This window comes from Canis aureus, chromosome 30, assembly GCF_053574225.1.
Source record: "Canis aureus isolate CA01 chromosome 30, VMU_Caureus_v.1.0, whole genome shotgun sequence".
Taxonomy (NCBI): Eukaryota; Metazoa; Chordata; class Mammalia; order Carnivora; family Canidae; genus Canis; species Canis aureus.
The window spans coordinates 31,784,074-31,798,350 of NC_135640.1; the positions used below are offsets into that span (position 1 = coordinate 31,784,074).

At 44.4% G+C, this 14,277-nt stretch overlaps 1 long non-coding RNA gene across 1 annotated transcript; it reads left to right on the forward strand.

The window, feature by feature from the left end:
• Positions 1-7,847: 7,847 nt before the first annotated feature.
• Positions 7,848-12,163, forward strand: LOC144301645 (uncharacterized). Its single transcript, XR_013368385.1, has 3 exons — positions 7,848-8,300; positions 10,517-10,664; positions 11,916-12,163. It is a non-coding gene; the product is annotated as an uncharacterized LOC144301645 (long non-coding RNA).
• The last annotated feature ends 2,114 nt before the right edge of the window (positions 12,164-14,277 follow it).

Below are 14,277 nucleotides of genomic sequence, written 5' to 3' on the forward strand. Positions count from 1 at the left end.
AATCATGGGGAAAGCCCAGGAAATGGAGACCCCAAAAACACAGAAAGAAAAGGTAAGTCTCAAGGCTGAAAGATGAGGACAGTCTAAAAGTATACACAGGACAGTTGAGTCTCTATTTTCCCACCCGCTATCTCCTAGAATGGATAAAAGAAATTCGTTCTGTAGAGAAATTGAACTAAAAAGGGTTCGAGTCAGGCAAGCAGGAGGCAAATGGAGAACCATGATTAAAAATATGGGAATTAAGTGAAAGTGTATGTACAAAATGGTGGAACCCTTGTGCCCTCCCCCACTCTGAACTTGGGAAGGCAATTAAACTTGTCTCTTGAGTTTCTGAAAAAACACCAGAATAAAGACCTCCAGCTGTTGACATCTTGGGATCCCCAACTGAAATGACTGCCTCACTGTCCACTGATTCTCTGGCGAAACCTACCCATCAAAGATATCACCCCCAACACAGGAATTCTACTTGGTTTTGGATTACCTCACTCAAATATGAATAGAAAGCTGAATGGTCCCTGATACTCAAGGAAAGACCACAACATTAAAGACAAATAACAAAACAAACTAGGGATTATGAAACCCCAGGTTCTAGAAATACTGTTGGAGACAGAACACTAGTTTTTTATTATTGTTTTAAATTTTCAGTAAATTCCACCCCCACCATAGACTCCGGCAGAGGTCCTCTCTCTATCTCTCTCTCAAATAAATAAAATCTTTTTAAAATAAATAAAAAAATAAAATAAAATAGCAACAACCTTAAAGTACAACTTTTAATGGACAGCAAGAGTTGATAAATAAAAAACCCTTGCTTTCCATGAAATGGATGGCCAGTTCTGGGAGACACTCTGTATATGCCTCAGAAGTTTTGGCAGAATGAAGCCACCTTTGCCTACCTCAGTGACTTAACTAACACACCTGTATATGGGCTTATCCTTCTTCTGTGTCATTCTCTACCCCTCCACCATTCTTGGTTTCTAGGATCACATCTCTAATAAACTACCTGCACTGAAAATAAACCCCACTTTATTCTTCTTCTCCTGCCCCCCTACTTAAATGCAGTCTGCAAAAGCTACTTTCTGCTCCACCATTTGAATGAAATGTAGAGCAAGTCCTCTGATTGGTATGTGTATGGAGAAGGATGCCTTTATTAAATAATTGAAAAGACTTCTGGTCATCTATAATTATAAAAATGCTTCATTTCAGTAATTGAAATGTCCAGACCTATCTAATGGTATGGTCGTCCCTCAAATTTAAAGCTATGCCCTTTTGACTATTCAGGTCTATGATAGCTTGACTGTCACAGGGGATGGACAACTCAGACTTGTGCTTCATCTCTTTTCAGTTTGCTAAGCAAAAGTTCTAGCCTTTTCAAGGTGGGAGCAGAGGGAAGAAGGGAGAGGTAAGGAGATAAGAAGGTTCCCCCCTGCCCCTTTTTATTCCGATGAGTGCTATCATGAGATGCAAAAGCTATTTCTGAGCTGGGTGTATGTTTAGAGATGATGCCTTCTCTTATGGGGCACTTTGGGAGAGAGCAGAGATATCCCCACCCCAACAATTCTTGGGAATTTCTCATCTGTAATTCACTTGACAGGCAAATGCTCTTCCCTGGCTGGCCACCCCCTCTTTCCCCTTTGGCTCCTGGGAATCCAGTGGTCTACACCCCTTTCAGGACCAAGATGCTCTTCCAGATTGTCCTCTTGGACATAGGTCCCTCTCCCATGTGGGCTATCTGGCTCAAGTGACATAGCCTTCAGTTTTTGCTCTGACAAACTCTGGGAGCACAGGGCATCCCCAATGCTGCCACTTCTTTTGTCCCTACCACCAGAGCCACAGGGTCTCATCTTCAGATTTTTCAGGAGTGATTCAGACACTACTAGGTTCACTCAAGCTCTTGGAGACTTGGAATAGGCTCTGGGGGGACCCACTGAAGCCCGTTTCTCTAGGCTATAGGTGAGGGGGGAAGTACCACCCATCACCTCCATATGTATTGCTGTGGGATGGAGTCAGGGAGTGTTGTGTTACAGTTCTCAGCTGTTGATAGCTCTCTACAAAAATGTTCATCTAATCCCCAACTTCCTAGGTTTCTACATCCCTGTTTTATGGACTGGAGCTGGGTGGTCAACTAAGGGCAAAATCTAGTTACTCGATTCTCTACTGCAAGTCCTGCTTAGGTGACCCCATTCCTCACTTTGGAAAGTGGGAATCATTACGATCTGTTGTCTTGGAGATGCAGCCTTAATTGAGCAAAAAAGTGGGGGGGAGTGTCCCTGTTTAACATCTTATTGCACATAATATACAAATTGGCTCAGCAGTAAACAATATTTACAAGGTCCTAATAATGTAAACATGGGAGACTGATATAACCAAAAATAATGACGGGAACCTAATGAGAGATGGGAAGCAGCATCACAGAGCCATTTCATCCACAGAATGTGTAAGTCAAGGCTCCTAGGTGTAAACAACAGGTTCTATTCTGGCTCATTAAAGGAGGAAATGAGGTTTTTAGAGGATATATAGCAGGTGCAGTCCATAACCTCTGGGAGCAATGTCTGACATACTACAGGCTGCACTCGTGGATGCCCCTCTGTTGCCAGTGCCTGGCACCCAAGCTGCAGCCAGCACATCATGCCACAACACCTTGGACCATGTGTCAGAGCCTCTCCCCGAAGCCAGACCTATACCTCCATGGGCACCAGAATACGCCTTCCTCTGCATGCCTCTTTCTCCACGTGCTCACTTCAGAATCAAACTTCGAGCAGGTGCATCTGATTGATGACGTCCAAATTACATCGCTGCACACCCAGCTGTCAGGGAGGCTGAGAATGCGATTTTTATGGCTTCTATCTTGGGAATGCAGGAAATGACCAAAATACGTGGAATCTTCAAAAAATATCAAGCCTCTACCAAAAGCAAATTTCTCCTTCCAGAAGTCAATAGATGATGACAAAAACTGATAAATCCAAAAAATTGCAGACAAGCATCTTATCCAGAAAAATGATGGTAAATGCCACAAGAAACAACTAGAGCAGAAAGTCAGTCCTGGAAAGGAGGATGGAAAGTAAAGAGTAGTGGGTTAAGGGATAGCTTTTTTTTTTTCAAAGAAATTGTTGGGAAGTGTGAATTTTTTTTTTACAGCGTGTGTATGTGGTACCCTGATAAATATAAAACTGTTAAAGGGGTCACATTTTATAAGCATCAGACTTGAAAGGTGACACATCTCAGATACCCCAGGGCAGCTGGCCCAGTAGAACCACATGCTGCCAAATACCGTGTTTGCTGCTAATCTGCCCCCAGCTGTCTGCTGTGGAACTTGCTGCTGGATCTCTTGCTAACCGTTCAGCGTTGGCATAAGTGGGGAAACAGATTGGCTCTTCTTGGATTTTTTTCATCCACAATAAATATGAAGACCACTTTAAAGTTTAAAAGAAAAGTATAATACCAAGTTTACCAAACATTTCTCAATGCAGGATCTTACATTTTACAAGGCTATAGTTTCAAGGACAGACCAAAAAAGCCCTCTGTGACTCTTCCCCACCTCATGTGCCTGGGGCCAGCTTCACAGGGCTACTACCCTATCCCAGAAGGATCCCACACTTGGTGCTCTGCTGTTGCTGTCTCAAAATCCTTAATAGTTTTTTTGACAGGAAGCCCCTGGATCTTCATTTGGCACTGGGTCTCGCAAACTGTAGACAGTCTTGCATGTGCCTTAAAGTCCAGTACTAAATTGAAGAATTAAACGAAGAAGACACATTAGTCAAGGTTTTAGTATATTTTCCTCTCTCTCTGTGTCTGTGATTCTTAATCTGGGGGCTCCTGAAATTGCACACAGCCCTTTCTGTAGACATGTAGACCATGCACCCGTGCATTTATCTTGAGGTCTTAGTCTATATCAGATTCTCAAAAATTCCACGACCCTCGAAAGTCTAAGAACCACCAATGAGATTTGACCTTCCAGTTCCTCGTTGACAACACAGGATAAGTGTGTAGATCATCCTAAATCACCTCTCAATTTTGTTGACAGTAGGTGGTGTGTAAATTATAACGACATCATGTGTTCATTCTGTAGGCTGAACCATGTGCTCACATTTCTCATCACCAGGCATCCCTCCCAATGCAGGGGGACAGCGCCAAGCAATGGGCAACCTTCCCTTGTTTAAAGTGGTTGGAAATGGCACAGCTGTTAGATTCTTTTCTTAGGCAAAAACTTAGGTGCTTAGAAGCAAAGTTGTCCGTCTGGAAGGAGTCGTTTTATGTATGCAAGGCAGCCCATCAAAAGGAAAATTCATTTGATACAGTGTGGCTTTAAGAGTTACTTGCCTTTCATGGAATCCTCTTGATAATAATAAACTCTGAAAAAAAAATAGAATCAAAGCATGTTAAAACTGGATGGGCTCCTAGAGACGGATGGGAGCTGCTCACACAAAAAAGCTGAGCGTATGTTAAAGCATTTTAGGGACAGTTTGCCAAAGTTTATTTAGTCTTGTGATTTTGACAGGTTAAATGGACCTTTGAGATCTCTCTTCCTCAAACACACAGGCTCACTTGCATAATTAATAGAGTCCCAGAAGAGCAGGGGGTGGTCTTAGCTCCAACGTCTTGCCTAGGATTCTAGAGTTAGCACAGGGCTCTCATATGCCCAAATTACTATATTCCATTTTCTCCATTTTCCTTGGTGTAAGAAATATCATCCACCATTGTTCAGGTAAAGAAATCAAAACCCAGAGAAGTTGCATAATATGCCCAAGGCCTAGAACGGAGGAGGTGCTGCTGACTCCTAACCAAATTCTGCTTCCCCTACCTCTCCAGCTTTGGGAGACATCCAGGCAGTGACACTTCCCCAGATGGGTTCTCTGCAAAGTCTCAGACTTTGCGGTTGAAAGTTGGGTGGCTCTGAAGGCTCTGCTGGGAGGCTCTCGCACCCACTTCTTAGCACTGTGATCTTAGGCAGGTCACTTAACTTCTCCATGCCTCAGCCTCTTAAACCTTATAATTAGAACAGTAATACTACCCAGCTCTTAGAATTTCAGTGAGAAGTGAGTTTTTATATGTAAAAGTCTTTCTTAAAAGTCCTAGCTTGTAATAAGCAATAAGCACCATGATATTCACTGGTATTATTAGTGGTAATACTATTATAATTATCCTTATATGTCACCAATATTGGAAATTATTTCTAAATAGCTTCCACAATCTGGAGACAAAAATAATCAGGAGACAAGAAGAGAAGAATCTTGGTGTTGTTTTGATGCTCACACTTGGAGACCTAGAGATGAACTCTTCTTTATTTACCATTTATATTTATTTTGTGCATGGCCTCACCACGTGCTCATGCATTTTTAACACCAAGCCAAGAAGGGCTTTGGGTTGACAGTGTTGATTGGATGGGATTGATGTATTTTAATGTGCCCTGCTCCCTCCTCGTTCCGTACATTGAATGGTGACACTAGGCTGTCATGAACACAAAGGTCTCCTCAAAACTAATTTCATTGTCCACTTGGAATGAAGTTTGAGGAGCAGAAATGCTGTCTCTGATAAATCAGGGTGTTAACAATTCCATGGTCGGGGAGAAGGCAAACAATATGACCCACTCATTCTCCTTAGAGGCATTCAAAGTAGATCGACCGTTATTCCTTCAAATATATTTAAATTCCCCCTGCAACCTGCTGTCCAGCCACTCAGCAGCCCACACAAGCCAACCAATGGGCAGGATTTTTAAGTGGAGAAATGAAGGAGTAGATGTATGACTATTTCAGTAAATCGCACCTCACTCTTCTTCCTCTGTATCAATTTCCATCAGGAAATTAAATGCACCCCCTGCCAGCTGTATTCCTTCACTGACACCTCAGAGGCCAACTCCTAACAACAGGATCTGTTCTTAGACATGACTACCACCTCGCCCTGACCCTGTCTGCAGGTGTCTGGAAGATAGGTACGCTCCGCAGCCCCCCTGCCATCTTTGAGCTTTGCTTTTAGGGACCTCCTAGCAGGCAACCAACCCATGATGGAAGCCTAAGGAGGGGGGTGTATGTTAGATGGGGGATTTGAAACTTCTCTTTGTGAGTTTTCTGATCCTATGTCTGACCATTTGGCCAGGCATTTTTCTGGTGGACTTTATAATAATCCAGGCCACAACAGCCAGAGAGAGAGAGAGAGAGAGAGAGAGAGAGAAGGAAAGAAAGATCTAAAATACTATGTACAAAGAGAATAGCCCAAACTACATGATTTCATCCCCATCTGCATTGATGGAATAACTTTATGCTTTCAGGGACTAAGTATCCATAGGACCAGAGACTCCTTTTCCTCCTCTGCTGGCCCCTCACTATCTCCATATCCACAAAGAGACTCCGCAGCTTCACTCTGTGCTCCCATACACACTCTGATTTCAGCACAACAGATTCATTTAGAGAACTAATTGGTAAATAAGAGATCTTTGGCAAGAAAGGAGATCTAAAATTAATAGTGCCTTTTAACCAGAGGGTGAGCATGGGGTGATTACAGTACTCATGAAATAAACCTGCTGGGGGAAAGACAGAAGCGAGGCAAGTCGGAGAGAGAAGGCTAACATCAAGGCGACCCGGTGAGTTTTTTGTCTGAGTAGCTGGATGACTTTCCCTTACATAAAGTTGTTATTCAGATTAGTAGGAGAGGCTTGATAAGTGTCAAATGCAGAGCAATCAGAAGATGTGGCTTTAATGTGTCCTGAAAATGCAGTCATGCCTTCGTTCTTCTAATATTCCGGTGTTTGCAGGATTACACAGCAGCTCACTGCCGCTGTCCTGTCCCTGAATGCCCTGGACTTTGCTTCTCAGCTGCAAGGCCCTAACTTTTATCAAGCCATGAAGGATGCTGTCCAAGAAAAAACTGGAGAAGTCAGGCTCTCACACCCACTTCTCCAGGAGGTCTGAAAGCCCAGTGGTGGAAGACAGGGTGCTGGCCTGCATCCAGAGGCCCCCCGACCTAGGTAGGCGTGCAGGTGCTGGGGACACTGGGCAAGAGGCTCCCAGGCTTGGGGCACCGGTGCCTCAAGTTCTTCTCGAGACTCTGTTCCCAGAGTTGCCAAGGTCTCCCAGTCCCCATCTGTCAAGTTGTTAGAGAACATCAAGTCAGATGACATGCTGTGTCGCCAGAGGCTGGGGGCACACACCTCCAAACACTGCTGCTGGGAGTGTGAACTCTCATCTCGAAGGTGGGCAGCTTGGCAATATCTAGCCAAATAAAGAAATGCACATGCCCTTTGGGAGAGCCATCCCACGTACATAAAGTGCAGTATCACTAGGATCTCCGCTGTAGCATCATTTGCACTAGAAAGAAATTGGACACAACCTAAAAGTCTATCACAAGATGCCCAGTTGTGTAAATGATAACATGCATACAAAGAAAATTGGCATTGCCATTACAAACAAGAATCCCTGCCCCCTACAATCAATCCCTGACACAGGATCAGCTCCATGATACTATGAAGTAGAAAAAGAGAAGGGCACAAGCTTGTGTGTAATATGCTACTATTTGTCCGCAGCGTACATTTGTGTGCGTACCTGCTTGTCAGAATTACTCTGCAAGTGTCTGCAAGGAACCAGTTAACTGCAGTTCCTTCTAAGGAGGAGAAGCCTCTGGAAGCTGAGAGTCAGGAGAGGAGAAAGAGTTGCTTCCCAGCTTCCAGCATGGACCGTAGTCAAGTATTAATTTTTTAAACAACAACAACAAAAAACCCACAGTTATTTTTTTATTTGATTTAAATTCAATTAATTAGCATATAATGTATTATTTGGTTTCAGAGGTAGAGGTCAGTGACTCAACTGTCTTTTTAAATTTTTTTTTTTAAGATTTTTAATTTAATTATTCATGAGAGACGCAGAGAGAGAGGCAGAGACATAGGCAGGGGGAGAAGCAGGCTCCCTGCCTGGAGCCCAATGTGGGACTCGATCCCAGGATGCCCTGAGCCAAAAGCAGATGCTCAACCACCGAGCCACCCAGGTGCCCCTCATCAGTCTTATATAACACCCAGTGCTCATGACATTACCTGTGCTCCTTGATGCCCATCACCCAGTTACCCGACCCCCTTACCCTCCCCCCTCCTACAACCCCCAGTTTGTTTCTTATGATTAAGAGCCTCTTATGAAAACCCCTCATTTATCTATAGAAGGCATTATGACTGTCATCTGGAATTCTTCTAACATTCTAAAGGTCAGAAGTCCAAGATCAGTCTCACTGGGCTAAAACCAGGACTGGTTCTTTCTGGAATCTCTAGAGGAAAATCCAATTCCTTGCATTTTCCAGCTTCAAGAGGCTGCCTGCATTCCTTGGTACGTGGCCACACCCCTCTGGCCTGTGCTTCTATGGTCACATCTCCTCTCCAACTCTGACCCTCCTGATTCCTTCCTCGAAAGACACTTGTAATTAAATTGGGCCCAGGATAGTCCACAATATTTCACAGATTCTGGGGATTAGGACATGGACATCTTTGGCATCCATTATGCAGGCTACCCCAGGGAGCATGGGCAAAAAGTATTCCTGTTCTCGCCTCATTACTTTTTCCACTGTTTCTTAGAACATTCCAGTGAGTACCTGCCATTCAACAGCAGGGTTCACTGCGTTTAAGACCTCACTGTCTCACTCTCTTGAGTGCCCATGTCCTTGACCCTACACTTCTCTACTTTTATTCTCTGATAAGCATAGCTATCAGGTCCAGCTTCAGAGCCTGGAAGCCTCCACTCTGGGATGGGACATTTGAGAATGTTCTAGATTCCCCTGGTGGTTTGCTCAGAGCTCCACATCTTAACAACTAGGCCTTACCTAGATTGCCCGATGCATCCAGCCCATTGACATTTCTGACAATGCCAGATACACTGGCCAGAGCCCTGGAGGGTGAGACAACTAGGATTTAGACAAGGTCACAAGGGTCGTAGTCAGGGCGGTTTTGTGCCACACTTCCCAACCTATTTTTACATATAAAAAGTTGACCAGTGACCCCTTTATTAATTTTCTGCTATTGGCTCTTGAGTTTTAAAAGCTTTTTTCTTCCATACGATTTACATTTACTAAGTAGCAGCCTGTGTGTTCTACTCACAAATTAAGGCATGATTTCCATTAAGCTTTCAAAAATACCCAATAGTTGGGTGCCTGGGGGTTAAGTTGGTTAAGCATCTGCCTTCAGCTCAGGTCATGATCTCAGGGTCTTGGGATTGAGCTCCAGTTGGACTCCCTGCTCAGTGGGGAGCCTGCTTCTCCCTCTCCCTCTGACCCCTTCTCGCCACCCCCACTCATGTTCTGTCTCTCTCTCAAATAAATAAAATCTTTAAAAAAAAAAAAAAACACCCAATAGAAATACATAAACCTCCATTACCATATCTAGGGATAAAAGTCTTGAGAGTCCAAGGAGTCTGGGTGGGGAAATGCAGGTACAGAAATAACACAGAGATAATAACAATGCTAGTTAGTCATAGTGCCAAGAGCACCGAGTGGAGGGTCGGGATGCCCAGAGCTGTCTCCACACTGCCACTCACTAGCTGTGCAAAGTGGGGAAGTCACATCCCTGCTCATGATCTCACGGTCCTCGTCTGAAAATCACAGGCCTCTGCCCAAGGCTCTGATTTAATAGGCCCAGGGTGGGATTTAAGCTTTGGTATTTTTAAATGTTCCCCAGATAACTGAAATGTGAAGCCAGGGCTGAGACCACTGGTGGAACAGGATCTAGCCACCTCAGAGAACACGCCGGGCCCGTGTCTGATAGCTGGTCCAGGACGCCTGGGGGAAACACATGGGAGCCTGCGTGGGAGCAGGAGGGCAGCTGGGAAGGCAGGTGGGGCAGTCTGGCGGAGGGAAGCAGGCCAAGCAATGCCTAGAGGCTGCAAACATTGACTCCCAAGGGGTTTGGGCCACCTGGTGAGGCCAAGCAGAAGAGCTCTTGGCAGTTCTGACATAGCTCATCAAGTCAGCAACAGCCAGAGCCTAATGTGATTTGAAAGCCTCCAAAGGAGAAATTGCAAATCAGGGTCACAGCCAGGGCGGTCAGCAGGCTGCTGCTGAGGCTCGCCCGCTGTCCCTCCCCAAGGGGCATCTTCCCCCCTCACTTACCTCATCTGAGCTGAATCATCCTTCCACCAACACCTACAGGGGCAGCATAGTGGGGCAACATTTAGGAGCCGTCTCTGGCTCTGGCCTGGCTGTGAAAAGCTTCTCCCCTAGCAGTTCCTAAACAGGAAAGATAGTGGCTTCCCTGCAAGGCTGATTTCCCAGACAACAGGAGCCTGGTAGGCCCAGAGGCAAGGGATAGAGGCGTGAGGTGGGTAGTGGGTTGGGCCTTTCGCTAATGTCTACTAGGGACTAGCTTGGACTTAAATGAGGCCAAGGTAGGGCAGGATATATTACCCTCGCTGAGATCCTATGGGGAGTTGGTGTCCATCTCAGAGGGAGCTCTAGGGGGAAAGCAAAACCATGCTGAATGTCCCCTTTTGTTGGGACATAAAATTAATTGCTGTCTTTCTTCTCTGCCCTGTTTCTCATGCCCTTTGTCCTATAGAGGATTCTGGAGGAAGCCTCCCAACTTACTTGGAGTAACCATGAGTCCTCTGTCTCTCTGGCATGTGATGATTTTGCTCCATGATTACAGTGATCTGATATCTGAACCCGAAATGGAGAGACAGTTTAGTATATAAGGTTTTCTGATGGTAGGTTTTCCCATTATTTGAAACTCCATGTAAACAAAAAGCCAGATAGAATACCAAAATCTAGACCATGACAAAAAAAAAGTAACATTCAAAGATGAAATTCCAAGACTTTGTGATGCCATCACCATAAAAATGCACTGCAGTGGGGGTAGGAGGGAGGTGTCAGCCAAAATGGTGGAAGAAGGTAGACTGATGATGCACCAAACAATAGGCCAACCAACAACCAAGAAGCTAAAAAGAAAAAGCCAAAGAATGAGTTATTCACAGGGGTTTTTGAAAAGCTCCAAAAATATTCCTGGGCTTCTAGAAAGCCACACACATACATAGGATGGTAGGCATGCCCTGCACTGTGTTATGCTCAGGAAAGGCTGCAAAGGCCATAAGCTCTCACCTCCAACTGACCTTGAGGCTGTGTGCAAGCAGGAAGTGAAGGCCAAAGAAAAGCTGTAAACTGCCTCTCTGGGGTTGAAGGTCTGCCCCTCAGTACACACACAGAGCTCCCCATGAAGTTGGAAAGACTCATTGGTGCTAGGTTTTTAAGGAACCTCTGTCCCATCATGAAGCACATCACCAAGTGAAATGAGCAGAGACTTCATGGCCATCCATGACAGAGAACACAGGCTTTACAGGATTCATCCAGAAAAGCCACTAAAACAACAACACAAACTCTGGAAAGGGGTAAGAATCTGATTCCTAGAGTTGCCACGTTATATTATTTTTTATATTTTATTTATTTATTTATTCATGAGAGAGGCAGAGACATAGGCAAAGGGAAGCTCCACGGGGAGCCCAATGCAGGACTCGATCCCAGAACCCTGGGATCACGTTCTGAGCCAAAGACAGACTCTCAACCACTGAGCTACCCAGGTGCCCCAATATTATTTAAATAAGGTCCCATGTGACCTCTGATATATCAACTCCTAGGTATACATATTCAATGGAAATACACATCAAATTCACTTAAAAATGTGTACACATGTTTCTAGCAGTCTAGTCATAATGGTCAAAAAAAAGAAAAGAAGCAACCCAAATACCCATCAATGGATAAATGGATGAATGGATAAATGGATAAATGGATAAATAAAATATCGTGTGTGAATGCTATGAAATATTACTTGGCAGTAAAAAGGAAGGGACACCTGACACACACTACAATGTGCATTGACCTTGAAAACATTATGCTAAGTGAAAGAAGCCAGGCAGAAAAACAGCGGCCTCAAAAATTTGCCCTTCCTCCCTCTTTCTCTTCAGGGTGTTAGAGATGAGAAGAATCATGAGGAACTTGGAAATCATCGCTCTACCTTTCTTGCCCAGCTCGACATACACAATAAGACCATTTCTATTTGACAACGTGATGTAGCCACAAAGAGGCAACCTTAACCTTGGGGCAGCCCTGGTGGCTCAGAGGTTTAGCACCACCTTCAGTCCAGAGCATTATCCTGGAGTCCCAGGATCAAGTCCCACGTCGGGCTCCCTGCATGGAGCCTGCTTCTCCCTCTGCCTATGTCTCTGCTTCTCTCTCTCTCTCTCTCTCTCTCATAAATAAATAAAATCTTAAAAAAAAATTTTTAACTCCCTTAACCTTTACATCTTATGCAAACAAATAATAGCCCAGTGTGCCAAAGAGCAACAGGTGTCTTTAAAGAGGCCAGAGTTTAATTGCTTTCCTGGATAAATTCTTTGTTTTCTAAATAAAGGCAAGAATCAGTGAATTCAATGAGTTCAGCTCAGTTCAGTGAGCACTACAGTTGTTTGCTGTGCAAATGACCTATTTAGAGATGAATCAGATTTCTGAATTTTCTTCAGTTGCTTTTAACCAAGGGTCTCAGACATCTATTGTTCCATAATCTTCGGAGTGGAGGTGGAGGAGAGAAACAAAAGAAATAACAAATTAATTATATCTTGTAATCTGTAGGAAACTACCATTTGGGGATTTGCTATTTTGTTTACAGGCAAAAATTGCTGCATGCAGCGACACTGTAATCAAAATGACTAGCAATGGGGAAGGAATTTCAGGCATACTGGCTTTTTTTAAGTTTAGGCACAGAAAATAAAGTATGCAATAGCCACATATTTGGTTCTGTTCAGAAAAACTCAGTTTTTTTCTCTATAATTGCTTGACCTTGGCCATTAGTTCTGTGCTGCTTCTTATTTTACTATTTGGGGCACATGTAAATCATCTTGCTGGGAGTTATAATTCAGGTCATCTAATTTTGCAGGAAGGGGAGCCTAATTAGATCACCAGTTATAGGCAAAAGCTTGGGTGGCTGGAATTCACAAAGATCTCCCTCCACCCCTACCTCCACCTTCACTCCCACCCCCATGGGCTGCTCTGTCTCCACCTTGCCCCTGGCTATGGCCAGTTGATCCAAGGAGGGAGATGCTAGGCTCAAACTGGGCCAAAATTTGAAGAGCCTCAAAGCAGAAGATGTGCTACAGAATACTTGACCAGTATTCCTCAAAAGTGTCAAAGTCATAAAAAAAATCAAGGAAAGCCTGAAAATTTCACAGTGTAAAGGATCCTAAGGATTTACACTATGAAATGTAATATAGTGCCCTGGATAGGATCCTGGGACAGATAAATGTTATTAGGCTAAAAATAAGGTTAAGTAAGGGATTCCTGGGTGGCTCAGTCAGTTAAGCATCTGCTTTTGGCTCGATTCATGATCCCAAGGTCCTGGGATTGAGTCCTGCATTGGGCTCCCTGCTCAATGGGGAATCTGCTTCTCCCTTTCCCTCTGCCTGCTGCTCCCTCTGTTTGTACTTTCTCTCTCTCTTTCTCTATCAAATAAATAAATAAAATCTTAAGAAGAAGAAGAAGAAGAAGAAGGAGGAGGAGGAGGAGGAGGAGGAGGAGGAGGAGGAGGAGGAGGAGGAGGAGGAGGAGGAGAAGGAGAAGGAGAAGACAGAAACATAGAGACCAAAAGTAGTTGGAGCTGAATGTTATGGCACCACCCTGGGAAGCAATCTGTATGGTTCTGCTGCTGAGGTCCCTGGAATTAGCCCTAAATTCCATAAGTTCTTTCCATTTCTTTCCCACAGTCCTAATGTGTGAAGTGAGCAGGGGTGAATTCTGTTGCTTGCAACTTACAGATCTTGCCATCACTTTCTGCTTCTGTGTCCTCAGGAAAGAGGTAGTCCCAGATCTCAGTTTATAAGGCAATGGTTGGGCTGTAACACAAATCACTTGCTGTGATTTCCACATAACTTCCTTCCTGACTGAACTCTGTAGTAGTTTGATGTGGAGCAGCACCTATTTTAGCCCTCCCTCTTCTCCTAGCATGAGACCTCTACACACTTCTCTACAGCGATGGCTCCCGTGCCCATGGCAGACATTGCTAATTGATCACAACATTCATTCTCTGAGCAGGAATGCAGAATAATAGATGCTGGGGTGTGCAAGCCAGATCCTCTTTATTGGCAAGTATCCTTGTCCTTCTCCCAGCTGCTATGAATGCCACCTGCTAGAGGCTTACAGCTGCCCTCACCTCCAGAGAATTGCCCTCCACAAAATGAGACATGGCTCATCTAAGGTAGCCTACAACCAACAACTGACAAATAAGGGATTAGGGAAATCCAGCCCTCTTGCCTCAAGGCAGAACCAGCTGTAAGG